The following is a 14,190-nucleotide window of genomic DNA, read 5'->3' as shown; positions in this document are numbered from 1 at the left end:
GATACCTTTTGTTTCTACTTCCTTCGATACCTTTTGTTTCTACTTCCTTCGATACCTTTTGCTTCTACTTCCTTCGATACCTTTTGTTTCTACTTCCTTCGATACCTTTTGCTTCTACTTCCTTCGTTACCTTTTGTTTCTACTTCCTTCGTTACCTTTTGTTTCTACTTCATTCGATACCTTTTGTTTCTACTTCCTTCGATACCTTTTGTTTCTACTTCCTTTGATACCTTTTGATTCTACTTCCTTCGATACCTTTTGTTTCTACTTCATTAGATAACTTTTGTTTCTACTTCCTCGTTACCTTTTGTTTCTACTTCCCGTTACCTTTTGTTTCTACTTCATTCCGATACCTTTTCGATACCTTTGTTTCTACTTCCTTTGATACCTTTTGCTTCTACTTCCTTGATACCTTTGCTTCTACTCCTTCACACCTTTTGTTTCTACTTCATTCGATACCTTTTGCTTCTACTTCCTTCGATACCTTTTGTTTCTACTTCCTTTGATACCTTTTGCTTCTACTTCCTTCGATACCTTTTGTTTCTACTTCCTTCGTTACCTTTTGTTTCTACTTCATTCGATACCTTTTGTTTCTACTTCCTTCGATACCTTTTGCTTCTACTTCCTTCGATACCTTTTGCTTCTACTTCCTTCGTTACCTTTTGTTTCTACTTCCTTCGTTACCTTTTGTTTCTACTTCATTCGATACCTTTTGTTTCTACTTCCTTCGATACCTTTTGTTTCTACTTCCTTCGATACCTTTTGCTTCTACTTCCTTCGATACCTTCTGGTTTCTACTTTATTCGATACCTTATTTCTACTTCGTTCGATACCTTCTGGTTTCTACTTCATTCGATACCTTTTGTATCTACTTCATTCGATACCTTTTGTTTCTACTTCCTTCGATACCTTCTGGTTTCTACTTCCTTCGATACCTTCTGGTTTCTACTTCCTTCGATACCTTGTTTCTACTTCGTTCGATACCTTCTGGTTTCTACTTTATTCGATACCTTTTGTTTCTACTTCCTTCTGTACCTTTTGTTTCTACTTCATTCGATACCTTTGTTTCTACTTGATACCTTTTGTTTTACTTCCTTCGATACCTTTTGTTTCTACTTCATTCAATACCTTTTGTTTCTACTTCCTTCGATACCTTCTGGTTTCTACTTTATTCGATACCTTATTTCTACTTACTACGATACCTTCTGGTTTCTACTTTATTCGATACCTTTGTTTCTACTTCCTTGATACCATTTGCTTCTACTTCCTTCGATACCTTTTGCTTCTACTTCCTTCGATACCTTCTGGTTTCTACTTTATTCGATACCTTATTTCTACTTCGTTCGATACCTTCTGGTTTCTACTTCATTCGATACCTTTTGTTTCTACTTCATTCGATACCTTTTGTTTCTACTTCCTTCGTTACCTTTTGTTTCTACTTCATTCGATACCTTTTGTTTCTACTTCCTTCGATACCTTTTGCTTCTACTTCCTTCGATACCTTTTGCTTCTACTTCCTTCGTTACCTTTTGTTTCTACTTCCTTCGTTACCTTTTGTTTCTACTTCATTCGATACCTTTTGTTTCTACTTCCTTCGATACCTTTTGTTTCTACTCCTTGATACCCTTTGCTTCTACTCCTTCGATACCTTCTGGTTTCTACTTTATCCGATACCTTATTTCTACTTCGTTCGATACCTTCTGGTTTCTACTTCATTCGATACCTTTTGTATCTACTTCATTCGATACCTTTTGTTTCTACTTCCTTCGATACCTTCTGGTTTCTACTTCCTTCGATACCTTCTGGTTTCTACTTCCTTCGATACCTTGTTTCTACTTCGTTCGATACCTTCTGGTTTCTACTTTATTCGATACCTTTTGTTTCTACTTCCTTCTGTACCTTTTGTTTCTACTTCATTCGATACCTTTTGTTTCTACTTCCTTCGATACCTTTTGTTTTACTTCCTTCGATACCTTTTGTTTCTACTTCATTCAATACCTTTTGTTTCTACTTCCTTCGATACCTTCTGGTTTCTACTTTATTCGATACCTTATTTCTACTTCCTTCGATACCTTCTGGTTTCTACTTTATTCGATACCTTTTGTTTCTACTTCCTTCGATACCTTTTGCTTCTACTTCCTTCGATACCTTTTGCTTCTACTTCCTTCGATACCTTCTGGTTTCTACTTTATTCGATACCTTATTTCTACTTCGTTCGATACCTTCTGGTTTCTACTTCATTCGATACCTTTTGTTTCTACTTCATTCGATACCTTTTGTTTCTACTTCCTTCGATACCTTCTGGTTTCTACTTTATTCGATACCTTGTTTCTACTTCATTCGATACCTTCTGGTTTCTACTTTATTCGATACCTTTTGTTTCTACTTCCTTCTGTACCTTTTGTTTCTACTTCATTCGATACCTTTTGTTTCTACTTCCTTCTGTACCTTTTGTTTCTACTTCATTCGATACCTTTTGTTTCTACTTCCTTCTGTACCTTTTGTTTCTACTTCCTTCGATACCTTTTGTTTCTACTTCCTTCGATACCTTTTGTTTTACTTCCTTCGATACCTTTTGTTTCTACTTCATTCGATACCTTTTGTTTCTACTTCCTTCGATACCTTTTGTTTCTACTTCATTCGATACCTTTTGTTTCTACTTCCTTCGATACCTTCTGGTTTCTACTTTATTCGATACTTTTTGTTTCTACTTCCTTCGATACCTTTTGTTTCTACTTCATTCGATACCTTTTGTTTCTACTTCCTTCGATACCTTTTGTTTTACTTCCTTCGATACCTTTTGTTTCTACTTCATTCGATACCTTTTGTTTCTACTTCCTTCGATACCTTCTGGTTTCTACTTTATTCGATACTTTTTGTTTCTACTTCCTTCGATACCTTTTGTTTCTACTTCATTCAATACCTTTTGTTTCTACTTCCTTCGATACCTTCTGGTTTCTACTTTATTCGATACCTTTTGTTTCTACTTCCTTCGATACCTTTTGTTTTACTTCATTTGATACCTTTTGTTTCTACTTCCTTCGATACCTTTTGTTTCTACTTCCTTCGATACCTTTTGTTTTACTTCATTCGATACCTTTTGTCTCTACTGCTTTTGATACCTTCTGGTTTCTACTTTATTCGATACCTTTTGTATCTACTCTGTTTGATACCCTTTGTATCTACTCTGTTTGATACCCTCTGCTTTAGACACTACTTGGCTATTTCAGTCGACTTGTTAAAGGTATTGAATTCCAATAATAAGCCCTATTGGCTGGCTCAGTAGAAAATAGTTCCTACATGAAACTGCTCACAACAAGGTCTGTGGATTATCTTGAGTAACAAGGTCATGATTTCTGGAAAGAGACATTGATGATAAGATTTTCAAATGGATTTTTTTGGCGCTTTGAGCTCCACAAGGTGAGCGTCATCTAACTCCATTATGCTGAAGAGAGGGCAGACATCTGTACAGCTGATATCTCCAACACTCTGCAGCTCACATCAAAACTATCTGGACTGATAAACAGCTCTACAGGTAAAGAGGAAAGATATGCATCATAATTTTGGGGTGAACTGTCCCTTTAACAATGGCCACCTCCAGGAACTCCTCAGCGCTAACAGGACTCAGAAGGAGGCAGCAGATTCTTTGTGGAACAACAGACAATAATACTTTGAAAATGTTTTGTTCAAGTAGGTGAGAAGTTCACAGACTGATTATAACAGATAAAAACACCTTTTGTCATTAGCGCTGTTTCGTCTTTCTCTCACCTCGTGTCTCGTATCTGAACTGTTTGTTGAAGTGAAAATTATTCATAAAGATCGAGTCACCAGTTACGACCCGCAACCTCCGTTAAATTCTGAGGCCGACAGCATAAGGACTGCAAACAATTCTACTTCCCTAAGACCAGGGTTGCTGCTGGATATTTGGGTGGGCTTAGTTTAACTGCTCTGTGGTGCTGGTACTGTATGTCCTGTGTAAATACACTAAGTTACACTACAGGAACAACAGGATGGGACTCACTGGTCTCTACACTCTCACTTACTGATAGGGTTTTGCTAATCGCTAATAAAGCTGATGCCTTTGCCAGTGTTTTATTATTATTGTTATTCTTATTGTTATTATAACTGTTATTATTAGGGTTCAAGCCCTGAAGGGACAGAACCCTACTGAGTTTGTGCCAGTTTGTTATCATTATTAATTTTTGGTATAAGTCCGACTGACTTGATATTTGGCCAACACATACAGCTCACTGTGTTCTACAAAAAAGCCCCATGAACCATTAACCTCTGCCTCACTAGATATTCAGACATTTTTTAATTTTTTTGAAAAACAGTAAAATAAACAGATCTTGATGAATTTTGAGTTTCTCAACACCATCACTGGTTCACACCATCTCAGGATAAAAATACAACTTCCTTATACAAATGAGCAAAACTGGCCAAAAAACATGGCCGCAATCAGCAAATAAAAATCCACTCGGGGTGGAGCTTGGATGAAATTGGCCATATCTGAAACGATTTGTGCAATCATCACAAATCTTGGTGGATATGTTCTATACATGTTGGGTGATTGATGTGCCAAAGCAGTTTGAGCCAAATCTATAGGGGGCGCCAAAAATACCCAAAACATCTGAACATACAGATCAAGTTTCATCAGTTCTGTGGAGGCGGGCAAATGTCACGACTTTGAGTGGGCCGTTACTGAAATGCTGCGGGGCAAGTTTGTGGTTGGTCAAACTTCTTCTTTAGACATAAACAAGCTGCTAATCAGTAGAAATGATATGAAGAATCTAACTTTTTGATATAACACCTTAAAAACAGACTTTATTTAACTTTATTATGACAGTACTTTTGTTATATACCAGAAGCTACTTCACTTTTTAAATGATCTTAACTGTATATTATGTTGTACTTTTGTATTTTCATGGTCTGCAGCAGTTTAGAGGAGATTTCAGAATACTGAAATATATACTGTGTATCGTGATATAGCCTAAAAAAAGCAGTATTATTTATAGGCCGTTTCACTCAGCTCTGTTTGGAGCAAATTTGTACATCATGCTGCCTCTAACGGTCTGATGGTGAATACTGCAGATATGCCGAGACTTAAATTGATGACTGATGATGATGATGATGTACTGAATAAGGAAGGCAGTTCATGTCTAGATATAAATTAAACGTCAGACATTAAAGACAGGATTGTGTCTTCTTCACATCATACGGAAAATATTCAGAAAATCTTCGGTCTGCTGTCACCTGGACTTTGCTGCATGACTCCTCTTCACAGTACGTGTGAGTCTTTACGTCACTCTTATCTCTCAGAAATGATCATAATTGAGCTTTCCTCTGGTGTCTCGACCTTTGACCTTACTTCCTCTCCCCTGCCAATCACTGAACTCAAGATTACCGCACTCACACATTTGGTATTTGATCAGTAATTTAATGCAGTGTACAGTGAGTGGAGGCAGATTAGTAGATTGAATAAAACGCAGCACCACATTATGTTAGATAAACCTGAGCTGTTTCTCCACTGCCCCCTATTTTTGCATCAAATGTCCCGATTTTCTCTCGTCCCACGGTATCTATAAATAAAAGCAGAGCAGAAGGCGTCAGGAAGGTAATCATCTGCCCGTGATGCCGGGGCCGCAAGCTCCATTTGGCAGAAGCCGAGTGAATATATCTCATCGGCGGAGCAAGTTTGGACTTCCCACCGAGGCTATAAACAACTTTAATGATCTTCAGCTCACTGTGAGGCGCCCGGCCCCCCGTATACTCCGATGGCGTGTCTTAATACACCACTGTAGCATCCTGATAAAACAGTGTGGAAACAAGGGGAAGAACCTGCTCCGAGTCGCTCAATCTGAGCCGCGAGGAGATAGGATAGTGTGCGCTCACCGGTCGGGCTGGTGAAGGCACAGAAAGCTGAGGAGGAAGATCTAAATTGGATCTCTGCTTCTGGGAGGCTCCTGCCCTGACGAAGAGGAGGAGAGCACGCCGGGAAGAATGGAAGAAAAGAAGAGGAGAGGTGGGAGAAGAAAGGGGAAAGCAGAGACGGAGGAGGAGGTGGAGGGCGCCTGATTTCCACAGCAAGTTGCATCTTTTCTTTTTTACACAGCAGCACACACACACACACACACAAACAGAGGCAGCAGATAAGGCCAACAGAAAACCCCAGACAGCCGATAGCATCAGTAAAGGGCTGGTAAATTAGAGGAGAACACTATAGTGAAGTGAGGATGTCAGAGAGGAGACGAGAGGGAGGAGAAGAAAAGAAGGGAAAAGGATACAAAGAAAATAGAATAGAAGACAGAAGAAGAGGAGGTAGAGACAAACCAAGACAAAAGAAAAAGAAAAAGGATGATAAACAGCCAAAAGAGAAGAAGAGTAAACTGAAACTAGGAGGAGGGAAACAAGGACCCAAGATAATTAAATCTGAAAAAAGAGAAAGGAAAGGTGATGAAACATAAATAAGGTGAGGGGAACGAGACAGAGAACAGAGGAGGAAAAAATGATGTGAAAAGAAAAAAGGAGACAAACAGGTGAGAAACAGAAAAAAGAAAAACAGGAGAGAAGAAAAATGATGAAACCAGGAAGAACAGAAGAGAAGAAAGGAGGTGAATGGAGACGAAGAGAAGGGAAAATCAGACGACAAGAGAAAAGACAGATTACTTTAAAGAGACCGTTTACCCAAAATCAAAAATAAATGTTTTCCTCTCATGTTGTGCTGTTTATAAACCCAGATAGCTTAGGTGTGAGTCACAGAGTGTCTGAGATATCAGCCGTAGAGACGTCTGACTTCTCTCCAGTCTAATGAGACGAGATTAAACTAGTGTCTCTTCACAGAAATCATGACGTGGTTACTCGATAATCCACAGACAGTGCCGGCCTGTGTCATAGGCAGGAGAGGCAAATGCTCAGGACGCCATCATCCACAGGGTGCGTTACTTACTATGATACTATTACTACTGTTATTTTGACATATGACATAAGGCCGCAACAACATAACTACACAAGAGACCGTTTTTCTGGGTTCCTCGCCACCTCGTTACACTTTACCCGCTCTCTGTGTGAGATGGGCGGAGTTATCTGACCTCACATGAACCCTGAAACACACTGTATCGTCAAAACCACTCAACTACCACGACACTACTGAGAGGATCAGCAGGAGGAGAGCTCGTTAAGTTAGCTGTTAGCAGTTAGCAGCTAGTTATCGTTACCTCTAAGCAGCTGGTGGACACAACCATCAGCTCACTGAGGTTGCACTGATTTACACTGTGATGCATTCAAGCTCTATTCAGTAAAAATGAGTACTGGGGGAAGGTGAACTATAACATTCTCGTGATGTGTTCAAAGTAATTGTGTAAAATGAAGCTTTTGGTGAGAAACTTGAATAAATCAGCTGTTTGAAGGAGAAATGTGTCGATGATTTCACAGCGATATAAAACAGATATTAGAGATGAAATATGATGGTTATTTCTTTAAAGACATTTTTCATGTAAAAGACGGTTCTGTTAAAGGTTGTTTCATAAATGTGTATTATTGAATTTGTGCTCATTCGAAGGTGTGAAGGACTGAAATCTTTTTTTTGGTTTACAGATTAGATTTCTGTGTTTCCCTGGAAACAAAATAAGAATAAACAGGTAAAAATTCAGCCATGACTACTCCAAACAGAGGAACTTCTCGCGTTTGTAAGGTCACTCCAGCAGTAACTTCCTGCAACAACTCAAATCTCACGAGACGTGAGATTTCAGAGCCAGACTTTCACTCTCTGACTGAGTGCTTTGACTCGCCACAACAAACAAATTTTGACCTGATTTTGACCAACTGGATCTGGATGAGCCATTTGAATTTGATGAGCGCCCGTATTTATTTGAACACGGACGTACACGGAGTACACAGAGTACACGGACGCAGAGCTCATTGAAACTGAAGAGCGGACGAGGAGAGAGAGGGAGCAGCAACAGGCAGAGGAACATGTCTGAATCCAGCTAAAGGTAAACACACACGTTCATTTCTCCTTTCCGTTATGTTGTCAGATAATTATACTAACAATCCGAGCCTATCTGTGTGAAAAAAATGCACTTTTAGTGGACGTATTGTGACGTTGTTTGACGCTGTATGAGTGCCCTATCATTTAATATAGCTGCAGGCAGGTCAGCCCTAGCTTCGTACTGGAGACATGTCACATATTGAACATCCTATCACTCATTTAGACAAAAGGAGATCAGAAAATAGGGCCCAGGTTGAAAAAACATTAGCTCCCCTTTAAGCCTGTGGGCTGTCTGCTGCCAGATCACAAACTAAATCAACATTGTGGCTCGTTTGGAAACTTTATCTCATATTACAGAAACAGTTCACTGAAATATGTTTCCGAAAAAAATGTTTGATGTTAAAAATGAGCTGTGCAGTTGCTGAATCTCATTTGAGCTCGACAACAGCTAGTTTAAAAGTTGGATTTACATAACGGAGCCTAGAATCTTCTGCAGATGCCTCGTCTCTCAAAACGCAACACGGCACTACAAGAACAGGAGTGATGGTTAGAAACTGAAGTAAGTTCCCTGAAGGAGAACCACACTGAGCATGTGCTGAACAGGTGTAATCAAACACTGCTGATGCACTGTTTGTGTGTGACTCAGCAAGTTAAACTTTAACTGGTGATAAACACAAACAGCACACTGCGTTGTGAAATACCTGCTGCTTGTCTGGATTGTACAGGTGTGTGTCCTTTGTCAAAGTCTGAATGAGTAGATGCACACGTCCTTCTGCGCAGTGATACAGTTGGTGGGTGTAGTCTGGTAGAAAGAAAATAGTTCCTGCTCACAACAAGGTCTGTGGATTATCTTGAGTAACCAGGTCATGATTTCTGGAAAGAGACACTGATGGTGAGTTTTTTTAGACGTATTTTTTTTTGGTACTTTGAGCTCCACAAGCTGAGTGACCTCTAGATCCATCATACTGGAGAGAAGACAGACATCTCTACGGCTGATATCTGCAACACTCTGCAGCTCACACCAAAACTATCAGACTGATAAACAGCTCTACAGGAAGAGGAAGAATATGGACAAGAAAAGAAAAGATAAACAGAATGAAGAGGAGAGAAAAAAGGGAGACACAAGGGAGGTAGAACTGAGACAAAAGGGACAAAATGGAGAACAGGACAAAAAGAAGGGGGGGGGTGGTGAAGAAGAAGAGAGGTGAACAGAGGACAAAGTGAAGTTTCAGTCCCACGGGGGTTTGATTAGCTGCTGATCGTCCCCAGGGGCCCTGCAGCCTTTGCTGGGAGTAACCTTGTGCTCAGGAGCCGAGCCCCTTGAGATGCATGGCCCCTGTCAGCGCCGAGGGGCCCCGAGCCACCCCGCCGAAACAGCCCTATAATTCTGCACTACATCTGCATTCAGAGGTCATTCATCACAGAGTGCACAGTCACAGGTATACCTGCCCGCAGCTCCGTGCCCGCTGAATACTCAACTGCAATTTCTATAAGTCGGCACAGTTCCTATTTTTTCAGACGTGCTGTGCCGCTGCCTCTTTGCTCCGTATCTGCATTTAAATCTACTCCAGCCTACTTCAACTCTGCGAGTGCATCAAACTCTTCTCTGTAATAGAGTCTTCTCGAACACTATCTCCAACTCAGCTTGATCTTTACGTTTAAATCTCCCCTTCTTCCGCTTCAACAGGCTCCAGCTCCACGTTTAATCTGGTGGACTGATTCTTCTGTACGTTCAAATCTACTGCAGCACTCCACACTAAAATATACGCAGAAATTCTGGACCTAGATCTATTAACAGATTGCTTCTTTCATTTGGTAAAAGACTGAGATCAGCAATTTGTCCCAGTATGGACTTCACAGGCCTTTGGTGGTAACACGACAGAAGTGAGGAAAAAAGTTGTATCCAGTATTTTCTGACCCCAGAGGGAGCTGTGTTTGATAAACCGTCTTAAGTGATGTCACTTGAGTCAGCACCAGGGCTACAAGGTCGAAAATTAAATAGATAAGCAGGTGTGGAGTTCAAACAAAGCGAGCTTACCAAATCTCCTCGCAGCTTTGGAGCTACATTAGAGTCTTGTAGCACAACACATCAAAATCTCTCACTGGACTGTCAGCAGTTGAGTTGCATTATGGGTAATGTAGGCAACAGGTTTTGTCGAGGGAGCAGATTTTGTGGAATAAAAGAGGACGATGCTGTTGGTTCGGTTGCATCGATTTTGATACAGTTTTTTGAGATAAGTCCATCATGAGTCCAACAATGTTCGTTGTTCGTTTCTGCAAACAACAAATATGTTACATTCGTATGTTTGTATTGTAGATGACCTGACATGCCTGACATATTGGGGTATGTGAGGAGCAGGGCTGTGCCATATCATCTTGTTCACCTGTATAATTTTTAATATCATATCAAAAATTCATATTGTGATATTTTGTCTCATTGACGTATTGACATCATGCTGCTGGCAACAACAAGCATGGCTGAAAGGTAAATTATTCCCGACTCCTTGGTGGTTCCAGTAAAAAGAGGAGCAGCTTCAGTAGTGTGGAATAAACTGTGGCGTCCTGAATGTTTTCCTTCTCTTAGCGCTCAGAGGGAACTCATTCAGCGGCTCCTCTGGCAGCAGCACAGCGTCTCTCTCTCTCCTCTCTAAACTCCATATATGTGACTGTGTCATAACAGCCTGTCACAGGTTACAGCCTGATGATCAGACAGTCCCTCCAGAAAATCGCAATCTTGCGATTGCAATAATTAACGCTAATTCAACGAAATTTCACAATATTTGCGGGGGCTTGCAATTCTTCTAAAGTCCCACGATTTTTCCATGTTTTCCGCATTTTCCGTGCATGTGACGTCATTTGAAACGTCATCAGACGCGTCATCAAATGCGCTATTGGCATTGCAGTATGGAGAAACGCTCTGTAGTGACATAAGAGTTTGCACTGTGTAAATGCAGACAAGATGTGTTGAATGTATTAAAGTGTTATGTCTACAGAAGATGGAGCTGACATGTTGTTGTACAGTCACATTGTCTGGTTTGAGAGCGACAATATTCACTCAGGATTTTTTCATTGGAGTCCATGTTTTGAAACTAATTCAATAAAACTTAAGAAGAGAACAATAAAAAACACTGGCAGCTATTTTTGTAATATTCAGTATTCAGTTTGATTATTGTAGCCAGTGATTACATGACTTATAAAATCTTTTTTGTTCTCCTTTTGTCATTAGCTACAATTTTTGTCATTTGCCGCAATTTCCCGCAAAAAAAACAACAACACATAAATATGCCACAATTTTGGGGGCGTCGGTGGCTTAGTGGTAGAGCAGGCGCCCCATGTACAAGGCTGTTGCCGCAGCGGCCTGGGTTCGACTCCAGCCTGTGGCCCTTTGCTGCATGTCACTCCCTCTCTCCCTCTCTCCCCCCTTCACACTTGTCTGTCCTATCAAATAAAATTAAAGTTTAGTTTTTTACTGAAGATTTGAAGCAAACTCGTCACAATAGTATTTCCCTAAATAAATAATACATTTAAAAAAATATAAAAATTGTCAAATTGTCAAGAATATGGTTATTGCAAAAATACCTATCCTGATATTATTTTAGGCCTATAGGGCCCAGGCCTAGTGAGGAGAAGCAAATGTTCCCAGGAATGGTTATCTGAATAACATGAAACAGCAGCTTAAATGACGGGAAGCATGTTGAATGTGTGTGCATGGGAAAGCTTGTAGGAGTGTCACAGATTTGTGAACTGATACAGCTTGTCTGTCAGACAATATAAACTGTCATGCAGTATCAATTCTACGGCTCCCTCTCGAGATAAAAAGCCCCTCAAATGTGCAACTCTATGTCTGAGCCTGAGTTATTTTAAGTCTCATTTATGCTACAACACGTTTCGTACATATCATTTAAATGTTTCTACAGTGATGTAGTTTATGAGCTGATTTTGTCACCAGGAGGTGGAGGGTGTGACACCTTAGGGAGACACCTGCCAAGCTGCAGATCACTGATCCAGATCAACAAATAACAAAACTGATTTTGATTAAACGAGTCGCTAAACTTGTGGTGAGAGCATATTCATCAGGAGCCTGCTGACATCTGTATCACTGATTAATACTTTCAACAAGTGTTTCAGAGGATTAAAGCGTCCATTTGTCCAAATCACACACACATAAACCTGCCCTGTTACTCTGAGCAGTGTGTAGTGATGCACTTAATTTCCCAGGTGCTTCAGATTTCTACCTCCACACAGAGACGTTTGGTTCGTAGCGCTCACAGCATTGAAAAAATATATTCTAAAAAGCAGATGACAGTTTCAGTTAATTTCTACCTGTGGTGGAAAATCGAGACAAAAACACCTGTGACAAATTCTTTGTTAAAACTTAATCTGCTTATTTGAGAAGAAAGAAATCTGTTTTATCCTGATGATCGCTGTTGATTAGACGACCTCGCAGACATTCCTTATCTCGCTCTGTTCTTCTGACTGTGACTCTGTTAGTTCGATTGTTGTTTCCTCTTCACAGGAAGTGTGTCTCTCCTTTACTCAGCTGACGTGTCTTCATTCAGAATATTCAGGCTGAATGACTTTTCTCTCTCTGCTGAGATTATAAACACATTCATGTAGAGTTTTCTTTCTTCAACACTTCTTCAGAAACAGTCCCAATAAAAGCTGTTCAGAGGGAGGCTTTTTAAAATAGTCATGGCAGAGTTTTCACACAGAGATACAATATCTCCAAACGTCGTCATGGCGTGATGCAATTATTGGTGAGAAAATGTGTTTTTTTGTGATTTGGAAGTATAGACATGTTTCCTCTTAGTAAAGAAACACAAGGAAACATTATTATCTCAAATCAGACAACAATAGCAGCAGCAATGCAAAGTCATAAATGCAAAAAATCACAAAAGCAGAAAGACGTTGGGCTGAATCCAAAATCACAGTTCAAACATGAATACAGGTCTCTGGCTAAAACTTTGACTCAACTTTATATTTACTTATTCACTCACTTTTTGTACCAATACAACAGTGACTACGCGTTCGTGCACAAAATATTCCAGGTTTTGCCCTTATTACAAAAGATTTTTATCCAAATTCAACACAAATTGCTACTTTTAATCACTACTGCAGTCTCAAAATTCTTCAACCCCCTGTTTCAAGCACACCTGGTGCAACTAATCAAGGGCTTCATTAGTTCAGGTGTGCTTGAGACAGAACACATTAATACCTGGACTGGCTAGGGTTTTGTTGAGAGTGACATTTGATTGTATGTTAAAAATATGGCTAAGTCAAAAGAATTGTCCAAAAAGTTCAGAGAAGAAATCATTGCCTTGTACAAACAAGGAAAAGGATACAAAACAATTGCAAAAGCTCTGAATGTTCCTAGAGATACAGCTGGAAGCATAGTTTGCAAGTTCAAAGTTAAAGGAACAGTGGCTTCACTACCTGGACGTGGCAGAAAGAGGAAACTATCAGCGGCTGCCACCAGATTCCTGAGGAGGCAAGTGTTCAAAAATCCTCGAGTGACTGCAAAACACCTGCAGCAAGACTTGGTGGCAGCAGGCGCTGAGGTTCAGTTTGCACAATAAGGCGCATACTAAACACTGAAGGGCTCCATGCCCGGACTCCAAGACGTACACCACTACTGACCCAAAAGCACAAGAAAAGTCGGCTCCATTATGCTCAAACCCATATAAATAAGCCACAGAAGTTTTTGAATTCTGTTCTGTGGAGTGATGAAGCAAAACTGAAACTCTTCGGGCCTATGGAACAGCGGTATGTCTGGAGGAAGAAGAATGAAGCATATGCTGAAAAGAACACCCTGCCTACAGTGAAGCATGGCGATGGCTCAGTGATGCTCTGGGGCTGCTTTGCTGCCTCTGGCACTGGAAACCTGCAGCGTGTGGAGGGCACGATGGATTCAGTCAAGTATCAGGAAATCTTAGGTAAAAACGTCATGTCGTCTGTGAGGAAGCTGAAGCTTGGGCGTCATTGGACCTTCCGACAGGATAATGATCCCAAGCATATCAAAGTCCACCAAGGCTTGGTTTCAGAAGAAGAAATGGAAGATTCTAGAGTGGCCGTCACAGTCGCCTGACTTGAACCCCATAGAAAATCTCTGGTGGGATTTGAAGAAGGCGGTTGCAAAACGCACACCCAAGAATATTACTGAACTGGAGGCCATTGCCCATGAGGAATGGGCTGAGATTCCTCAG

The 14,190-nt window shown here is 40.4% G+C and overlaps 1 protein-coding gene and 1 long non-coding RNA gene across 6 annotated transcripts in view; both read right to left on the bottom strand.

The window, feature by feature from the left end:
- atrn (attractin) overlaps positions 1 to 14,190 on the bottom strand; it is a 251,182-nt gene that overhangs the window by 42,336 nt on the left and 194,656 nt on the right. The window lies entirely within an intron of this gene.
- On the bottom strand, positions 923 to 3,085 carry LOC125900899 (uncharacterized). 3 transcript variants are annotated; one of them, XR_007450897.1, is made up of 4 exons: positions 3,074 to 3,085; positions 2,598 to 2,672; positions 2,399 to 2,473; positions 923 to 1,010 (listed from the first exon to the last, which is right to left on the bottom strand). It is a non-coding gene; the product is annotated as an uncharacterized LOC125900899 (long non-coding RNA). The 3 variants fall into 3 exon arrangements; XR_007450898.1 differs by lacking the exon at positions 3,074 to 3,085 and adding an exon at positions 3,000 to 3,011; XR_007450899.1 differs by lacking the exons at positions 923 to 1,010; positions 3,074 to 3,085 and adding exons at positions 1,787 to 1,874; positions 3,000 to 3,011.

This window comes from Epinephelus fuscoguttatus, linkage group LG14 (genome assembly GCF_011397635.1).
Source record: "Epinephelus fuscoguttatus linkage group LG14, E.fuscoguttatus.final_Chr_v1".
NCBI classification, from domain to species: domain Eukaryota; kingdom Metazoa; phylum Chordata; class Actinopteri; order Perciformes; family Serranidae; genus Epinephelus; species Epinephelus fuscoguttatus.
This window is presented reverse-complemented; position numbering and strand designations above follow the sequence as displayed.